The 21,349-nt window shown below is 43.6% G+C and overlaps 1 protein-coding gene across 1 annotated transcript in view; it reads left to right on the top strand.

Annotated features, from left to right (window-relative positions):
- The window catches only part of LOC121275116 (brain-specific angiogenesis inhibitor 1-associated protein 2-like), a 179,232-nt gene that overhangs the window by 104,234 nt on the left and 53,649 nt on the right, over nucleotides 1-21,349 (top strand). The gene's annotated exons all lie outside the window — the stretch shown is intronic.

The following is a 21,349-nucleotide window of genomic DNA, read 5'->3' as shown; positions in this document are numbered from 1 at the left end:
AACCCTAACCCTAACCCAAACCCAAACCCTGATGTGACCCTAACCCTAACCCTAACCCTAACCCATAAACGCCCATCATAACCCTAACCCTAACCCATAACCCATAACCCTTACCCTAACTCTAACCCATAAACGCCCATCATAACCCTAACCCTAACCCATAACCCATGACCCTTACCCTAACCCTAACCCATAACCCATAACCCCAACCCTTACCCTAACCCTAAAGCTAATGTGACCCTAAACCTAACCCTCACCCTAAAGCTAACCCCAACCCATAAACGCCCACCATAACCCTAAACCTAACCCTAACCCCTTACCCTAACGCTAACCCTAACCCTAACCCCTTACCCTAACCTTAACCCTAACCCTAATGTGACCCTAATACTCACCCTAACCCTAACCCCTAACCCTAATATAACTCTAACCCTATCATTAACCCTATCACTAACCCTAACCCTAAACCCTGACCCTAACCCTAACCCTAACCAAACCCTAACCCTAACTCCGAAACCTAAACATAACCCTAACCATAAAACCTAACACTAACCCTGACCCTGAACCTAACCATAACCCCAACCCTAACCCTAACCCTGACACTGCCTAACTCTAACCCTGACCCTAACCCATCCCTAACTCTAACCCTAACCCTAACCCTAAACCCTAACCCTAACCTTAACCCTAACCCGGACCTCTCCGTAACTCTAACCCTGACCCCTCCCTAACCCTAACCCTAACACATCCCTAACCCTGACCCTAACCCTGAACCTAACCCTAACGCCTAACCCTAACCCTAACCCTAAACCTAGGCCTAAACCTAACCCTAACCCTAAATCTAAACCTAACCCTGACCCTAGCCCTAACGCTAAACCTAACCCTATTCCTAAACCTGACCCTAACCCTAACCCTAACTCTGACCCTGACCCTGACCCTAACCCTAACCCTAACAATAAACCTAACCCTAATCCTAATCCTAACTCGAGCCCTAACCCTAAGCCTAACCCTAAACATAACCCTAACCCAAAACATAACCCTAACTCTGACCCTGACACTGAATGTAACGCTAAACCTAACCCTAATGTGACCCTAAACCAAACCCTAACGCAAATACTAACCCTAACACTAACACTAACACTAATATAACCCTAACCCAAATACTAACCCTAACCCTAACACTAACCCAAACATTAACCCTAACACTAACACTAATACTAACCCTAACCCAAATACTAACCCTATAATTAACACTAACAATAACCCTAACCCTAACATCTAACCCTAATATAACCCTAACCCTAACCCTAACACTAACCCTAACCCTAAACCTAACCCTGTTCCTAAACCTGACCCTAACCCTAACCCTAACTCTGACCCTAACCCTAAACCTAACAATAAACCTAACCCTAATCCTAACCCGAAGCATAACCCTAAGATTAAAACTAACCCTAACCCAAAACATGACCCTGACACTGAATGTAACCCTAATGTGACCCTAAACCAAACCCTAACCCTAACCCTAACGTGACCCTAACCTAACCCTAACCCAAATACTAACCCTAACACTAACACTAAACGTAACCCTAACCCCTTACCATAACCCATCCAAAACCGTAAACCTAACCCTAATATAACCCTAACCCAAATACTAACCGTAACCCTAACCCTAACTCAAACATTAACACTAACACTAAAACTAATACTAACCCTAACCCAAATACTAACCCTAACCCTAACCCTAACCCAAACATTAACATTAACACTAACACAAATACTAACCCTAACCCACATACTAACTCTATAATGAACACTAACACTAACCCTAACCCTAACATCTAACCCCAATATAACCCTAACCCTAACCCTAACCCTAACCCTAACACTAACCCTAACCCTAAACCTAACCCTATTCCTAAACCTGACCCTAGCCCTAACCCTAACTCTGAACCTAACCCTAAACCTAACAATAAATATAACCCTAATCCTAACCCTAAACCATGACCCAAACCCTATCCCTAAACTCGAAACCTAACCCTAACCTTAAATCTAAACGCTAACCCTAACCCTGATACTGAACCTAACCCTAAACACAGCCCTAACCCTAAACCTGACCGCTCTCTAACCCTAACCCATCCCTAACCCTAACCCTAATCCCTAACCATAACCCTAACCCTAAGCCCAACAAAAACCCTAACCCTAACCCTAACCCTAAACCTGACCCCTCTCTAACCCTAACCCATCCCTAACCCTAAACCTAATCCCTAACCATAACCCTAACCCTAACACCAACAAAAACCCTAACCCTAACCCTAACCCTAACACCAACAAAAACCCTAACCCTAACCCTAACCCTAACCCTAACCCTAACCCTAACACCAACAAAAACCCTAACCTTAACCATAACTCTAAACCTGACACCACCCTAACCCTAAACCTGACCCCTCTCTAACCCTAACCCATCCCTAACCCTAATCCCTAACCATAACCCTAACCCTAAGCCCAACAAAAACCCTAAACATAACCCTAACCCTAACCCTAACCCTAAACCTGACACCTCTCTAACCCTAACCCATCCCTAACCCTAACCATAATCCCTAACCATAATCCTAACCCTAACCCTAACCCTAACCCTAAACCTGACCCCTCTCTAACCCTAACCCATCCCTAACCCTAACCCTAATCCCTAAACCTAACCCTAACCCTAACCCTAACCGTAAACCTGACCCCTCTCTAACCCTAACCCATCCCTAACCCTAACCCTAATCCCTAACCATAACCCTAACCCTAAGCCCAACAAAAACCCTAACCCTAACCCTAACCCTAATCCCTAACCCTAACCCTAACCCTAACCATAACCCTAACCCTAACCCTAACCCTAACCCTAATCCCTAACCATAACCCTAACCCAAGCACCAACAAAAACCCTAACCCTAACCCTAACCCTAAACCTGACCCATCTCTAACCCTAACCCTAACCCTAACCCTAACCCAAAATTCTGACCATGACACTAAACCTAATGCTAACCCTAACCCTAACACTAATGAGACCCTAATCCTAACCCAAATACAAAGCCTAACCCTAACCATAAACATAACCCTAACCCTAACACTGACCCCTCCCTAACTCTAACCCTAACCCTAACACATTCCTAACCCTAACCCTAACCCTAACGCTAACCCTGACCCTGACCATAAACCTAACCCTAACCCTAACCCTAAACCAAAACCCAAACAAAAACCCTATCCATGACCCTAAAACTGAAACCTCCCTAACCCTAACTCTGACCACACCCTAACCCTAACCCTAACCCTAAATGTAAAGCTAACCCTAACCCTAACCCTGACCCTGACCATGAACCTAACCCTAACCCTAACCCTTATACTAACCCTAACCCAAACCCTAACCCTAAACATTACACTAACCCTAACCCAAACCCAAACCCTAACCCTAACCCTAACTCTAACCCTAACCCTAACCCTAACCCAAATACTAAAACCTAACCCTAACCCAAACACTAGCCCTAAAACTAACACTAACCCTAAACCTAACACTTACACAAATACTAACCCTAACACTAACACTAACCCTAACCCTAAACCTAACCCATAATCCTAAAACTAACCCCTAACCCTAATATAACACAAACCCTAACCCTAAACCTAACCCTAACCCTAACCCTAATCCAAACCCTAATATAACACTAACCCTAACACTAACCCTAACCCTAACCCTAACCCTAAACCCAAACACTAACCCTAAAACTAACACAAACACTAACCCTAAACCTAACCCTTAGCCAAATACTAACCCTAACACTAACACTAACACTAACCATAACCCTAAACCTAACCCCTAACCCTAAACCTAACCCCGAAGCCTAATATAACACTAACCCTAAAAGTAGCCCTAACCCTAACCCTAACTCTAAACCATTACCCTACCCCTAATATAACCCTAACCCTAACCCTAACCCTAACCCTAACTCTAAACCATTACCCTAACCGTAATATAAACCTAACCCTAACCCTAGCCCTAACCATAACCCTAATCCCTAACACTAGGTCTAACCCTAACCCTAACTCTAAACCATTACCCTAAACCTAACACTAATATAACCCTAACCCTAACCCTAGCCCTAACCCTAACGCCGAATCGTAACCGCAACCCTAAATCTAAAACTATACCTAACCCCTAACCCTCGGCCTAACTCTAACTCTAACCATAACCCTAACCCTTAAACTGACCCTAACCCTAACCCTAATCCTAGCCCTAAATCTAAACCTAACCCTAACAATAACCCTAACCATAACATTAAACTAACCCTAACCCTGAACCTAAATCTAAACCGAGCCCTAACCCTAACACTAACCCTAACACTAAGATAACCCTAACACTAAATCAAAAACAAACCCTGGCCCTAACCCTAATCCCTAACCCTAACCCTAACCCTAACCCTAAGCTCTAATCCTAACCCTAACCCTAAACCTAACCCTAACACTGACCCCTCCCTAGCCCTAACCCTAACCCTAACCCTAAATATAACCCGAACACTAAGTGTAAACCTAACCCGAACCCTGACCCTAACCCTAACCTTAATCCTAACCCTGACCCTAACACTAAATCTGATGCTGAACCTAACCCTAAACCTAACCCTAACCCTAACCCTAACCCTAATATGACCCTGACCCAAATACTAACCCTAACCCTAACCCTAACCCTAACCCTAACCCCTAACACTGACCCTAACCCTAACCCTAACCCTAACCCTAACTCTAACCCTAATATGACCCTGACCCAAATACTAAACCTAACTCTAACCCTAACGCTAACACTAACACTAACCCAAATACTAACCCTAACACTAACACTAACCCTAACCCTAACCCTAACCCTAACCTTAAACCTAACCACTAACCCTAATATAACCCTAACCCTAACCCTAACCCTAACCCGAACCCTAGCACTAACCATAACCCTAAACCTAACCGTAATCCTAACCATAAACATAATCCTAACCCTAACCCTAACCCTAATCATAATATAACCTTAACCCTAACCGTAGCCCTAACCCTAATCCTAACCCGAGGCCTAAACCTAACCCTAACCCTAAATCTAACCCTAACCCTAACCCTAACCCTAATCCTAACCCTAACCCTAGCCCTAACCATAACCCTAATCCCTAACACTAGGTCTAACCCTAACCCTAACTCTAAACCATTACCGTAAACCTAACACTAATATAACCCTAACCCTAACCCTAGCCCTAACCCTAACCCCGAATCTTAAGCGCAACCCTAACCCTAAATCTAAAACTATCCCTAACCCCTAACCCTCGGCCTAACTCTAACTCTAACCATAACCCTAACCCTTAAACTAACCCTAACCCTAACCCTAATCCTAGCCCTAAATCTAAACCTAACCATAACACTAACCCTAACCCTAACATTAAACTAACCCTAACCCTGAACCTAAATCTAAACCGAGCCCTAACCCTAACACTAACCATAACACTAAGATAACCCTAACACTAAATCAAAAACAAACCCTGGCCCTAACCCTAATCCCTAACCCTAACCCTAACCCTAACCCTAACCCTAAGCTCTAACCCTAACCCTAACCCTAAACCTAACCCTAACACTGACCCCTCCCTAGCCCTAACCCTAACCCTAACCCTAAATATAACCCTAACACTAAGTGTAAACCTAACCCGAACCCTGACCCTAACCCTAACCTTAATCCTAACCCTGACCCTAACACTAAATCTGATGCTGAACCTAACCCTAACCCTAACCCTAACCCTAATATGACCCTGACCCAAATACTAACCCTAACCCTAACCCTAACCCTAACCCTAACCCTAACCCCTAACACTGACCCTAATCCTAACCCTAACCCTAACTCTAACCCTAATATGACCCTGACCCAAATACTAAACCTAACTCTAACCCTAACGCTAACACTAACACTAACCCAAATACTAACCCTAATACTAACACTAACCCTAACCCTAACCCTAACCTTAAACCTAACCACTAACCCTAATATAACCCTAACCCTAACCCTAACCCTAACCCTAGCATTAAACATAACCCTAACCCTAACCGTAATCCTAACCATAAACATAATCCTAACCCTAACCCTAACCCTAATCATAATATAACCTTAACCCTAACCGTAGCCCTAACCCTAATCCTAACCCGAGGCCTAAACCTAACCCTAACCCTAAATCTAACCCTAACCCTAACCCTAATCCTAACCCTAACCCTAGCCCTAACCATAACCCTAATCCCTAACACTAGGTCTAACCCTAACCCTAACTCTAAACCATTACCCTAAACCTAACACTAATATAACCCTAACCCTAACCCTAGCCCTAACCCTAACCCCGAATCTTAACCGCAACCCTAACCCTAAATCTAAAACTATCCCTAACCCCTAACCCTCGGCCTAACTCTAACTCTAACCATAACCCTAACCCTTAAACTAACCCTAACCCTAACCCTAATCCTAGCCCTAAATCTAAACCTAACCATAACACTAACCCTAACCCTAACATTAACCTAACCCTAACCCTGAACCTAAATCTAAACCGAGCCCTAACCCTAACACTAACCCTAACACTAAGATAACCCTAACACTAAATCAAAAACAAACCCTGGCCCTAACCCTAATCCCTAACGCTAACCCTAACCCTAAGCTCTAACCCTAACCGTAACCCTAAACCTAACCCTAACACTGACCCCTCCCTAGCCCTAACCCTAACCCTAACCCTAAATCTAACCCTAACACTAAGTGTAAACCTAACCCAAACCCGAACCCTGACCCTAACCTTAACCTTAATCCTAACCCTGACCCTAACACTAAATCTGATGCTGACCCTAACCCTAACCCTAACCCTAACCCTAATATGACCCAGACCCAAATACTAACCCTAACCCTAACCCTAACCCTAACCCTAACCCCTAACACTGACCCTAACCCTAACCCTAACCCTAACCCTAACTCTAACACTAATATGACCCTGACCCAAATACTAAACCTAACTCTAACCCTAACGCGAACACTAACACTAACCCTAACCCTAACCCAAATACTAACCCTAATACTAACACTAACCCTAACCCTAACCCTAACCCTAGCCTTAAACCTAACCACTAACCCTAATATAACCCTAACCCTAACCCTAACCCTAACCCTAGCACTAACCATAACCCTAACCCTAATCCTAACCATAAACATAATCCTAACCCTAACCCTAACCCTAATCATAATATAACCTTAACCCTAACCGTAGCCCTAACCCTAACTCTAACCCGAGGCCTAAACCTAACCCTAACCCTAAACCTAACCCTAACCCTAACCCTAACCCTAATCCTAAGTCTAAACCTAACGGGAACCCAAAACCGGACCCTAACGTTAAACCATACCTAACCCTGACCCTAACCATAACTCTGACCCTGACCCTAACCCTAACTCTGGCCCTAACACTAACCCTAAATCTAACGCTAATCCTAAACCTAACCCGAACTCTAGCCCTAACCCTAAGCCTAACCGTAGCCCTAACCCTAAGCCTAACCCAAGCCCTAAGGCTAAGCGTAAACCAAATCCTAAACCTAACCCTAACCCTAACCCTAAACCTAACCCGAAACATGACCCTAACTCTGACACTGACCCTAAACATAACCCTCACCCTAACCCTAACCCTAATGTCACCCTAACCCTAACGTGACCCTAAACCAAACCCTAAACCAAATACAAACCCTAACCATAAACCTAACCCTAAACCAAACCCTAAACCTAACCCTAACACTAACACAAATACTAATCCCTAACCCTAACCCTAACACTAACCCTAACCCTAAGCTCTAACACTAACCCTAACCCTAACACTAACCTAACCCTAAACCTTACACTAACCCTAACACTAACCCAAACCCTAACCCTAACCGTAACCTTAACCCTAACTCTGACCCCACCCTAACCCTAACCCTAAATCTAACCCTAACCCTAACCCCTACCCTTACACTAACCCTAAACCAAAACCTAACCCTAAACCTAACTCTAACCCTAACCCAAACCCTAACCCCAACCCTTACACTAACCCTAACCCAAACCCTAACCCTAATGCTAACCCTAAATCTAAACCTAATCATAACCCTAACTCTAACCCTACCCCTGACCCTAAACCTAACCCTAACCCTAACCCTAATGTGACCCTAACACTAACACTAACCCTAACATTAACACTAATCCTAAACCTAACGTGACCCTAACCCGAACCCGAACCCTAACACTAACACTAAACACTAAACACTAACAGTAGCACTAAAGCCTAACCCTGCCACTAACCCATTACCATAAGCTAACCCTAACCCTAACCCGAACCCTAACCTTAATGTGACCCTAACACTAACACTAAACCTAACATGAACCCTAATCCTAAAGCTAACGTGACCCAAACCCGAACCCGAACCCTAACACTAAACACTAAATACTAACAGTAACACTAAAACCTAACCCTGCCACTAACCCCTTACCATAAGCCAACCCTAACCCGAACCCTAACCCTAATCCTGCCACTAACCCCTTAACATAAGTCAACCCTAAGCCTAACTCTAAACCTAATATAACCCTAACCCAAATACTAAAACCTAACCCTAACCCTAACCCAAACACTAACCCTAAAACTAACACTAACCCTAAACCTAACCCTTACCCAAATACTAGCCCTAACACTAACACTAACCCTAACCCTAAACCTAACCGATAACCCTAAAACTAACCCCTAACCATAATATAACACTAACCCTAAACCTAAACCTAACCCTAACCCTAACCCTAATCCTAAACCTAATATAAAATTAACCCTAACACTCACACTAACCCTAAACCTAAACCTAACCCTAACCCTAAACCTAACCCAAACACTAACCATAAAACTAACACAAACACTAACCCTAAACCTAACCCTTAGCCAAATACTAACCCTAACACTAACACTAACACTAACCCTAACCCTAAATCTAACCCCTAACCCTAAACCTAACCCCTAAGCCTAATATAACACTAACCCTAACACTAGCCCTAAACCTAACCCTAACTCTAAACCATTACCCTAACCCTAATGTAACCCTAACCCTAACCCTAGCCCTAACCCTAACCCTAACTCTAAACCATTACCCTAACCCTAATATAACCCTAACCCTAAGCCTAGCCCTAACCCGAACCCTAACTCTAAAACATTACCCTAACCCTAATATAACCCTAACCCTAACCCTAGCCCTAACCATTACCCTAATCCCTAACACTAGGTCTAACCCTAACCCTAACTCTAAACCATTACCCTAACCCTAACCCTAATATAACCCTAACCCTAACCCTAGCCCTAAACCTAACCCCGAATCTTAACCGCAACCCTAACCCTAAATCTAAAACTGTTCCTAACCCTAACCCTAGGCCTAACTCTAACTCTAACCATAACCCTAACCATTACACTGACCCTAGCCCTAACCCTAATCCTAGCCCTAAATCTAAACCTAACCCTAACATTAACCTAACCCTAAGCCTGACCCTAAATCTAAACCAAACCCTAACCCTAACACTAACCCTAACACTAACCTAACCCTAACACTAAATCTAAACCAAACGCTGACATTAACCCTAATCCCTAACCCTAACCCTAAGCTCTAACCCTAACCCTAACCCTAACCCCTAACACTGACCCTAACCCTAACCCTAACCCTAACCCTAACTCTAACCCTAATATGACCCTGACCCAAATACTAAACCTAACTCTAACCCTAACGCTAACACTAACACTAACCCAAATACTAACCCTAACACTAACACTAACCCTAACCCTAACCCTAACCCTAACCTTAAACCTAACCACTAACCCTAATATAACCCTAACCCTAACCCTAACCCTAACCCGAACCCTAGCACTAACCATAACCCTAAACCTAACCGTAATCCTAACCATAAACATAATCCTAACCCTAACCCTAACCCTAATCATAATATAACCTTAACCCTAACCGTAGCCCTAACCCTAATCCTAACCCGAGGCCTAAACCTAACCCTAACCCTAAATCTAACCCTAACCCTAACCCTAACCCTAATCCTAACCCTAACCCTAGCCCTAACCATAACCCTAATCCCTAACACTAGGTCTAACCCTAACCCTAACTCTAAACCATTACCGTAAACCTAACACTAATATAACCCTAACCCTAACCCTAGCCCTAACCCTAACCCCGAATCTTAAGCGCAACCCTAACCCTAAATCTAAAACTATCCCTAACCCCTAACCCTCGGCCTAACTCTAACTCTAACCATAACCCTAACCCTTAAACTAACCCTAACCCTAACCCTAATCCTAGCCCTAAATCTAAACCTAACCATAACACTAACCCTAACCCTAACATTAAACTAACCCTAACCCTGAACCTAAATCTAAACCGAGCCCTAACCCTAACACTAACCATAACACTAAGATAACCCTAACACTAAATCAAAAACAAACCCTGGCCCTAACCCTAATCCCTAACCCTAAACCTAACCCTAACCCTAACCCTAAGCTCTAACCCTAACCCTAACCCTAAACCTAACCCTAACACTGACCCCTCCCTAGCCATAACCCTAACCCTAACCCTAAATATAACCCTAACACTAAGTGTAAACCTAACCCGAACCCTGACCCTAACCCTAACCTTAATCCTAACCCTGACCCTAACACTAAATCTGATGCTGAACCTAACCCTAACCCTAACCCTAACCCTAACCCTAATATGACCCTGACCCAAATACTAACCCTAACCCTAACCCTAACCCTAACCCTAACCCTAACCCCTAACACTGACCCTAACCCTAACCCTAACCCTAACTCTAACCCTAATATGACCCTGACCCAAATACTAAACCTAACTCTAACCCTAACGCTAACACTAACACTAACCCAAATACTAACCCTAATACTAACACTAACCCTAACCCTAACCCTAACCTTAAACCTAACCACTAACCCTAATATAACCCTAACCCTAACCCTAACCCTAACCCTAGCATTAAACATAACCCTAACCCTAACCGTAATCCTAACCATAAACATAATCCTAACCCTAACCCTAACCCTAACCCTAATCATAATATAACCTTAACCCTAACCGTAGCCCTAACCCTAATCCTAACCCGAGGCCTAAACCTAACCCTAACCCTAAATCTAACCCTAACCCTAACCCTAATCCTAACCCTAACCCTAGCCCTAACCATAACCCTAATCCCTAACACTAGGTCTAACCCTAACCCTAACTCTAAACCATTACCCTAAACCTAACACTAATATAACCCTAACCCTAACCCTAGCCCTAACCCTAACCCCGAATCTTAACCGCAACCCTAACCCTAAATCTAAAACTATCCCTAACCCCTAACCCTCGGCCTAACTCTAACTCTAACCATAACCCTAACCCTTAAACTAACCCTAACCCTAACCCTAATCCTAGCCCTAAATCTAAACCTAACCATAACACTAACCCTAACCCTAACATTAACCTAACCCTAACCCTGAACCTAAATCTAAACCGAGCCCTAACCCTAACACTAACCCTAACACTAAGATAACCCTAACACTAAATCAAAAACAAACCCTGGCCCTAACCCTAATCCCTAACGCTAACCCTAACCCTAAGCTCTAACCCTAACCGTAACCCTAAACCTAACCCTAACACTGACCCCTCCCTAGCCCTAACCCTAACCCTAACCCTAAATCTAACCCTAACACTAAGTGTAAACCTAACCCAAACCCGAACCCTGACCCTAACCTTAACCTTAATCCTAACCCTGACCCTAACACTAAATCTGATGCTGACCCTAACCCTAACCCTAACCCTAACCCTAATATGACCCAGACCCAAATACTAACCCTAACCCTAACCCTAACCCTAACCCTAACCCCTAACACTGACCCTAACCCTAACCCTAACCCTAACCCTAACTCTAACACTAATATGACCCTGACCCAAATACTAAACCTAACTCTAACCCTAACGCGAACACTAACACTAACCCTAACCCTAACCCAAATACTAACCCTAATACTAACACTAACCCTAACCCTAACCCTAACCCTAGCCTTAAACCTAACCACTAACCCTAATATAACCCTAACCCTAACCCTAACCCTAACCCTAGCACTAACCATAACCCTAACCCTAATCCTAACCATAAACATAATCCTAACCCTAACCCTAACCCTAATCATAATATAACCTTAACCCTAACCGTAGCCCTAACCCTAACACTAACCCGAGGCCTAAACCTAACCCTAACCCTAAATCTAACCCTAACCCTAACCCTAACCCTAATCCTAAGTCTAAACCTAACGGGAACCCAAAACCGGACCCTAACGTTAAACCATACCTAACCCTGACCCTAACCATAACTCTGACCCTGACCCTAACCCTAACTCTGGCCCTAACACTAACCCTAAATCTAACGCTAATCCTAAACCTAACCCGAACTCTAGCCCTAACCCTAAGCCTAACCGTAGCCCTAACCCTAAGCCTAACCCAAGCCCTAAGGCTAAGCGTAAACCAAATCCTAAACCTAACCCTAACCCTAACCCTAAACCTAACCCGAAACATGACCCTAACTCTGACCCTGACCCTAAACATAACCCTCACCCTAACCCTAACCCTAATGTCACCCTAACCCTAACGTGACCCTAAACCAAACCCTAAACCAAATACAAACCCTAACCATAAACCTAACCCTAAACCAAACCCTAAACCTAACCCTAACACTAACACAAATACTAATTCCTAACCCTAACCCTAACACTAACCCTAACCCTAAGCTCTAACACTAACCCTAACCCTAACACTAACCTAACCCTAAACCTTACACTAACCCTAACACTAACCCAAACCCTAACCCTAACCGTAACCTTAACCCTAACTCTGACCCCACCCTAACCCTAACCCTAAATCTAACCCTAACCCTAACCCCTACCCTTACACTAACCCTAAACCAAAACCTAACCCTAAACCTAACTCTAACCCTAACCCAAACCCTAACCCCAACCCTTACACTAACCCTAACCCAAACCCTAACCCTAATGCTAACCCTAAATCTAAACCTAATCATAACCCTAACTCTAACCCTACCCCTGACCCTAAACCTAACCCTAACCCTAACCCTAATGTGACCCTAACACTAACACTAACCCTAACATTAACACTAATCCTAAACCTAACGTGACCCTAACCCGAACCCGAACCCTAACACTAACACTAAACACTAAACACTAACAGTAGCACTAAAGCCTAACCCTGCCACTAACCCATTACCATAAGCTAACCCTAACCCTAACCCTAACCCTAACCTTAATGTGACCCTAACACTAACACTAAACCTAACATGAACCCTAATCCTAAAGCTAACGTGACCCAAACCCGAACCCGAACCCTAACACTAAACACTAAATACTAACAGTAACACTAAAACCTAACCCTGCCACTAACCCCTTACCATAAGCCAACCCTAACCCGAACCCTAACCCTAATCCTGCCACTAACCCCTTAACATAAGTCAACCCTAAGCCTAACTCTAAACCTAATATAACCCTAACCCAAATACTAAAACCTAACCCTAACCCTAACCCAAACACTAACCCTAAAACTAACACTAACCCTAAACCTAACCCTTACCCAAATACTAGCCCTAACACTAACACTAACCCTAACCCTAAACCTAACCGATAACCCTAAAACTAACCCCTAACCATAATATAACACTAACCCTAAACCTAAACCTAACCCTAACCCTAACCCTAATCCTAAACCTAATATAAAATTAACCCTAACACTCACACTAACCCTAAACCTAAACCTAACCCTAACCCTAAACCTAACCCAAACACTAACCATAAAACTAACACAAACACTAACCCTAAACCTAACCCTTAGCCAAATACTAACCCTAACACTAACACTAACACTAACCCTAACCCTAAATCTAACCCCTAACCCTAAACCTAACCCCTAAGCCTAATATAACACTAACCCTAACACTAGCCCTAAACCTAACCCTAACTCTAAACCATTACCCTAACCCTAATGTAACCCTAACCCTAACCCTAGCCCTAACCCTAACCCTAACTCTAAACCATTACCCTAACCCTAATATAACCCTAACCCTAAGCCTAGCCCTAACCCGAACCCTAACTCTAAAACATTACCCTAACCCTAATATAACCCTAACCCTAACCCTAGCCCTAACCATTACCCTAATCCCTAACACTAGGTCTAACCCTAACCCTAACTCTAAACCATTACCCTAACCCTAACCCTAATATAACCCTAACCCTAACCCTAACCCCGAATCTTAACCGCAACCCTAACCCTAAATCTAAAACTGTTCCTAACCCTAACCCTAGGCCTAACTCTAACTCTAACCATAACCCTAACCATTACACTGACCCTAGCCCTAACCCTAATCCTAGCCCTAAATCTAAACCTAACCCTAACATTAACCTAACCCTAAGCCTGACCCTAAATCTAAACCAAACCCTAACCCTAACACTAACCCTAACACTAACCTAACCCTAACACTAAATCTAAACCAAACGCTGACATTAACCCTAATCCCTAACCCTAACCCTAAGCTCTAACCCTAACCCTAACCCTAACCCCTAACACTGACCCTAACCCTAACCCTAACCCTAACCCTAACTCTAACCCTAATATGACCCTGACCCAAATACTAAACCTAACTCTAACCCTAACGCTAACACTAACACTAACCCAAATACTAACCCTAACACTAACACTAACCCTAACCCTAACCCTAACCCTAACCTTAAACCTAACCACTAACCCTAATATAACCCTAACCCTAACCCTAACCCTAACCCGAACCCTAGCACTAACCATAACCCTAAACCTAACCGTAATCCTAACCATAAACATAATCCTAACCCTAACCCTAACCCTAATCATAATATAACCTTAACCCTAACCGTAGCCCTAACCCTAATCCTAACCCGAGGCCTAAATCTAACCCTAACCCTAAATCTAACCCTAACCCTAACCCTAACCCTAATCCTAACCCTAACCCTAGCCCTAACCATAACCCTAATCCCTAACACTAGGTCTAACCCTAACCCTAACTCTAAACCATTACCGTAAACCTAACACTAATATAACCCTAACCCTAACCCTAGCCCTAACCCTAACCCCGAATCTTAAGCGCAACCCTAACCCTAAATCTAAAACTATCCCTAACCCCTAACCCTCGGCCTAACTCTAACTCTAACCATAACCCTAACCCTTAAACTAACCCTAACCCTAACCCTAATCCTAGCCCTAAATCTAAACCTAACCATAACACTAACCCTAACCCTAACATTAAACTAACCCTAACCCTGAACCTAAATCTAAACCGAGCCCTAACCCTAACACTAACCATAACACTAAGATAACCCTAACACTAAATCAAAAACAAACCCTGGCCCTAACCCTAATCCCTAACCCTAACCCTAACCCTAAACCTAACCCTAAGCTCTAACCCTAACCCTAACCCTAAACCTAACCCTAACACTGACCCCTCCCTAGCCCTAACCCTAACCCTAACCCTAAATATAACCCTAACACTAAGTGTAAACCTAACCCGAACCCTGACCCTAACCCTAACCTTAATCCTAACCCTGACCCTAACACTAAATCTGATGCTGAACCTAACCCTAACCCTAACCCTAACCCTAACCCTAATATGACCCTGACCCAAATACTAACCCTAACCCTAACCCTAACCCTAACCCTAACCCTAACCCCTAACACTGACCCTAACCCTAACCCTAACCCTAACTCTAACCCTAATATGACCCTGATCCAAATACTAAACCTAACTCTAACCCTAACGCTAACACTAACACTAACCCAAATACTAACCCTAATACTAACACTAACCCTAACCCTAACCCTAACCTTAAACCTAACCACTAACCCTAATATAACCCTAACCCTAACACTAACCCTAACCCTAGCATTAAACATAACCCTAACCCTAACCGTAATCCTAACCATAAACATAATCCTAACCCTAACCCTAACCCTAACCCTAATCATAATATAACCTTAACCCTAACCGTAGCCCTAACCCTAATCCTAACCCGAGGCCTAAACCTAACCCTAACCCTAAATCTAACCCTAACCCTAACCCTAATCCTAACCCTAACCCTAGCCCTAACCATAACCCTAATCCCTAACACTAGGTCTAACCCTAACCCTAACTCTAAACCATTACCCTAAACCTAACACTAATATAACCCTAACCCTAACCCTAGCCCTAACCCTAACCCCGAATCTTAACCGCAACCCTAACCCTAAATCTAAAACTATCCCTAACCCCTAACCCTCGGCCTAACTCTAACTCTAACCATAACCCTAACCCTTAAACTAACCCTAACCCTAACCCTAATCCTAGCCCTAAATCTAAACCTAACCATAACACTAACCCTAACCCTAACATTAACCTAACCCTAACCCTGAACCTAAATCTAAACCGAGCCCTAACCCTAACACTAACCCTAACACTAAGATAACCCTAACACTAAATCAAAAACAAACCCTGGCCCTAACCCTAATCCCTAACGCTAACCCTAACCCTAAGCTCTAACCCTAACCGTAACCCTAAACCTAACCCTAACACTGACCCCTCCCTAGCCCTAACCCTAACCCTAACCCTAAATCTAACCCTAACACTAAGTGTAAACCTAACCCAAACCCGAACCCTGACCCTAACCTTAACCTTAATCCTAACCCTGACCCTAACACTAAATCTGATGCTGACCCTAACCCTAACCCTAACCCTAACCCTAATATGACCCAGACCCAAATACTAACCCTAACCCTAACCCTAACCCTAACCCTAACCCCTAACACTGACCCTAACCCTAACCCTAACCCTAACCCTAACTCTAACACTAATATGACCCTGACCCAAATACTAAACCTAACTCTAACCCTAACGCGAACACTAACACTAACCCTAACCCTAACCCAAATACTAACCCTAATACTAACACTAACCCTAACCCTAACCCTAGCCTTAAACCTAACCACTAACCCTAATATAACCCTAACCCTAACCCTAACCCTAACCCTAGCACTAACCATAACCCTAACCCTATTCCTAACCATAAACATAATCCTAACCCTAACCCTAACCCTAATCATAATATAACCTTAACCCTAACCGTAGCCCTAACCCTAACACTAACCCGAGGCCTAAACCTAACCCTAACCCTAAATCTAACCCTAACCCTAACCCTAACCCTAATCCTAAGTCTAAACCTAACGGGAACCCAAAACCGGACCCTAACGTTAAACCATACCTAACCTGACCCTAACCATAACTCTGACCCTGACCCTAACCCTAACTCTGGCCCTAACACTAACCCTAAATCTAACGCTAATCCTAAACCTAACCCGAACTCTAGCCCTAACCCTAAGCCTAACCGTAGCCCTAACCCTAAGCCTAACCCAAGCCCTAAGGCTAAGCGTAAACCAAATCCTAAACCTAACCCTAACCCTAACCCTAAACCTAACCCGAAACATGACCCTAACTCTGACCCTGACCCTAAACATAACCCTCACCCTAACCCTAACCCTAATGTCACCCTAACCCTAACGTGACCCTAAACCAAACCCTAAACCAAATACAAACCCTAACCATAAACCTAACCCTAAACCAAACCCTAAACCTAACCCTAACACTAACACAAATACTAATTCCTAACCCTAACCCTAACACTAACCCTAACCCTAAGCTCTAACACTAACCCTAACCCTAACACTAACCTAACCCTAAACCTTACACTAACCCTAACACTAACCCAAACCCTAACCCTAACCGTAACCTTAACCCTAACTCTGACCCCACCCTAACCCTAACCCTAAATCTAACCCTAACCCTAACCCCTACCCTTACACTAACCCTAAACCAAAACCTAACCCTAAACCTAACTCTAACCCTAACCCAAACCCTAACCCCAACCCTTACACTAACCCTAACCCAAACCCTAACCCTAATGCTAACCCTAAATCTAAACCTAATCATAACCCTAACTCTAACCCTACCCCTGACCCTAAACCTAACCCTAACCCTAACCCTAATGTGACCCTAACACTAACACTAACCCTAACATTAACACTAATCCTAAACCTAACGTGACCCTAACCCGAACCCGAACCCTAACACTAACACTAAACACTAAACACTAACAGTAGCACTAAAGCCTAACCCTGCCACTAACCCATTACCATAAGCTAACCCTAACCCTAACCCTAACCCTAACCTTAATGTGACCCTAACACTAACACTAAACCTAACATGAACCCTAATCCTAAAGCTAACGTGACCCAAACCCGAACCCGAACCCTAACACTAAACACTAAATACTAACAGTAACACTAAAACCTAACCCTGCCACTAACCCCTTACCATAAGCCAACCCTAACCCGAACCCTAACCCTAATCCTGCCACTAACCCCTTAACATAAGTCAACCCTAAGCCTAACTCTAAACCTAATATAACCCTAACCCAAACACTAAAACCTAACCCTAACCCTAACCCAAACACTAACCCTAAAACTAACACTAACCCTAAACCTAACCCTTACCCAAATACTAGCCCTAACACTAACACTAACCCTAACCCTAAACCTAACCGATAACCCTAAAACTAACCCCTAACCATAATATAACACTAACCCTAAACCTAAACCTAACCCTAACCCTAACCCTAATCCTAAACCTAATATAAAATTAACCCTAACACTCACACTAACCCTAAACCTAAACCTAACCCTAACCCTAAACCTAACCCAAACACTAACCATAAAACTAACACAAACACTAACCCTAAACCTAACCCTTAGCCAAATACTAACCCTAACACTAACACTAACACTAACCCTAACCCTAAATCTAACCCCTAACCCTAAACCTAACCCCTAAGCCTAATATAACACTAACCCTAACACTAGCCCTAAACCTAACCCTAACTCTAAACCATTACCCTAACCCTAATGTAACCCTAACCCTAACCCTAGCCCTAACCCTAACCCTAACTCTAAACCATTACCCTAACCCTAATATAACCCTAACCCTAAGCCTAGCCCTAACCCGAACCCTAACTCTAAAACATTACCCTAACCCTAATATAACCCTAACCCTAACCCTAGCCCTAACCATTACCCTAATCCCTAACACTAGGTCTAACCCTAACCCTAACTCTAAACCATTACCCTAACCCTAACCCTAATATAACCCTAACCCTAACCCTAACCCCGAATCTTAACCGCAACCCTAACCCTAAATCTAAAACTGTTCCTAACCCTAACCCTAGGCCTAACTCTAACTCTAACCATAACCCTAACCATTACAGTGACCCTAGCCCTAACCCTAATCCTAGCCCTAAATCTAAACCTAACCCTAACATTAACCTAACCCTAAGCCTGACCCTAAATCTAAACCAAACCCTAACCCTAACACTAACCCTAACACTAACCTAACCCTAACACTAAATCTAAACCAAACGCTGACATTAACCCTAATCCCTAACCCTAACCCTAAGCTCTAACCCTAACCCTAACCCTAACCCCTAACACTGACCCTAACCCTAACCCTAACCCTAACCCTAACTCTAACCCTAATATGACCCTGACCCAAATACTAAACCTAACTCTAACCCTAACGCTAACACTAACACTAACCCAAATACTAACCCTAACACTAACACTAACCCTAACCCTAACCCTAACCCTAACCTTAAACCTAACCACTAACCCTAATATAACCCTAACCCTAACCCTAACCCTAACCCGAACCCTAGCACTAACCATAACCCTAAACCTAACCGTAATCCTAACCATAAACATAATCCTAACCCTAACCCTAACCCTAATCATAATATAACCTTAACCCTAACCGTAGCCCTAACCCTAATCCTAACCCGAGGCCTAAACCTAACCCTAACCCTAAATCTAACCCTAACCCTAACCCTAACCCTAATCCTAACCCTAACCCTAGCCCTAACCATAACCCTAATCCCTAACACTAGGTCTAACCCTAACCCTAACTCTAAACCATTACCGTAAACCTAACACTAATATAACCCTAACCCTAACCCTAGCCCTAACCCTAACCCCGAATCTTAAGCGCAACCCTAACCCTAAATCTAAAACTATCCCTAACCCCTAACCCTCGGCCTAACTCTAACTCTAACCATAACCCTAACCCTTAAACTAACCCTAACCCTAACCCTAATCCTAGCCCTAAATCTAAACCTAACCATAACACTAACCCTAACCCTAACATTAAACTAACCCTAACCCTGAACCTAAATCTAAACCGAGCCCTAACCCTAACACTAACCATAACACTAAGATAACCCTAACACTAAATCAAAAACAAACCCTGGCCCTAACCCTAATCCCTAACCCTAACCCTAACCCTAACCCTAACCCTAAGCTCTAACCCTAACCCTAACCCTAAACCTAACCCTAACACTGACCCCTCCCTAGCCCTAACCCTAACCCTAACCCTAAATATAACCCTAACACTAAGTGTAAACCTAACCCGAACCCTGACCCTAACCCTAACCTTAATCCTAACCCTGACCCTAACACTAAATCTGATGCTGAACCTAACCCTAACCCTAACCCTAACCCTAACCCTAATATGACCCTGACCCAAATACTAACCCTAACCCTAACCCTAACCCTAACCCTAACCCTAACCCCTAACACTGACCCTAACCCTAACCCTAACCCTAACTCTAACCCTAATATGACCCTGACCCAAATACTAAACCTAACTCTAACCCTAACGCTAACACTAACACTAACCCAAATACTAACCCTAATACTAACACTAACCCTAACCCTAACCCTAACCTTAAACCTAACCACTAACCCTAATATAACCCTAACCCTAACCCTAACCCTAACCCTAGCATTAAACATAACCCTAACCCTAACCGTAATCCTAACCATAAACATAATCCTAACCCTAACCCTAACCCTAACCCTAATCATAATATAACCTTAACCCTAACCGTAGCCCTAACCCTAATCCTAACCCGAGGCCTAAACCTAACCCTAACCCTAAATCTAACCCTAACCCTAACCCTAATCCTAACCCTAACCCTAGCCCTAACCATAACCCTAATCCCTAACACTAGGTCTAACCCTAACCCTAACTCTAAACCATTACCCTAAACCTAACACTAATATAACCCTAACCCTAACCCTAGCCCTAACCCTAACCCCGAATCTTAACCGCAAC

This window comes from Carcharodon carcharias, unplaced genomic scaffold (genome assembly GCF_017639515.1).
Source record: "Carcharodon carcharias isolate sCarCar2 unplaced genomic scaffold, sCarCar2.pri scaff_468, whole genome shotgun sequence".
In the NCBI taxonomy this organism is placed as follows: Eukaryota; Metazoa; Chordata; class Chondrichthyes; order Lamniformes; family Lamnidae; genus Carcharodon; species Carcharodon carcharias.
Note: the sequence above shows the minus strand (reverse complement) of the source record. Positions and strands in the feature narration are given on the sequence as shown.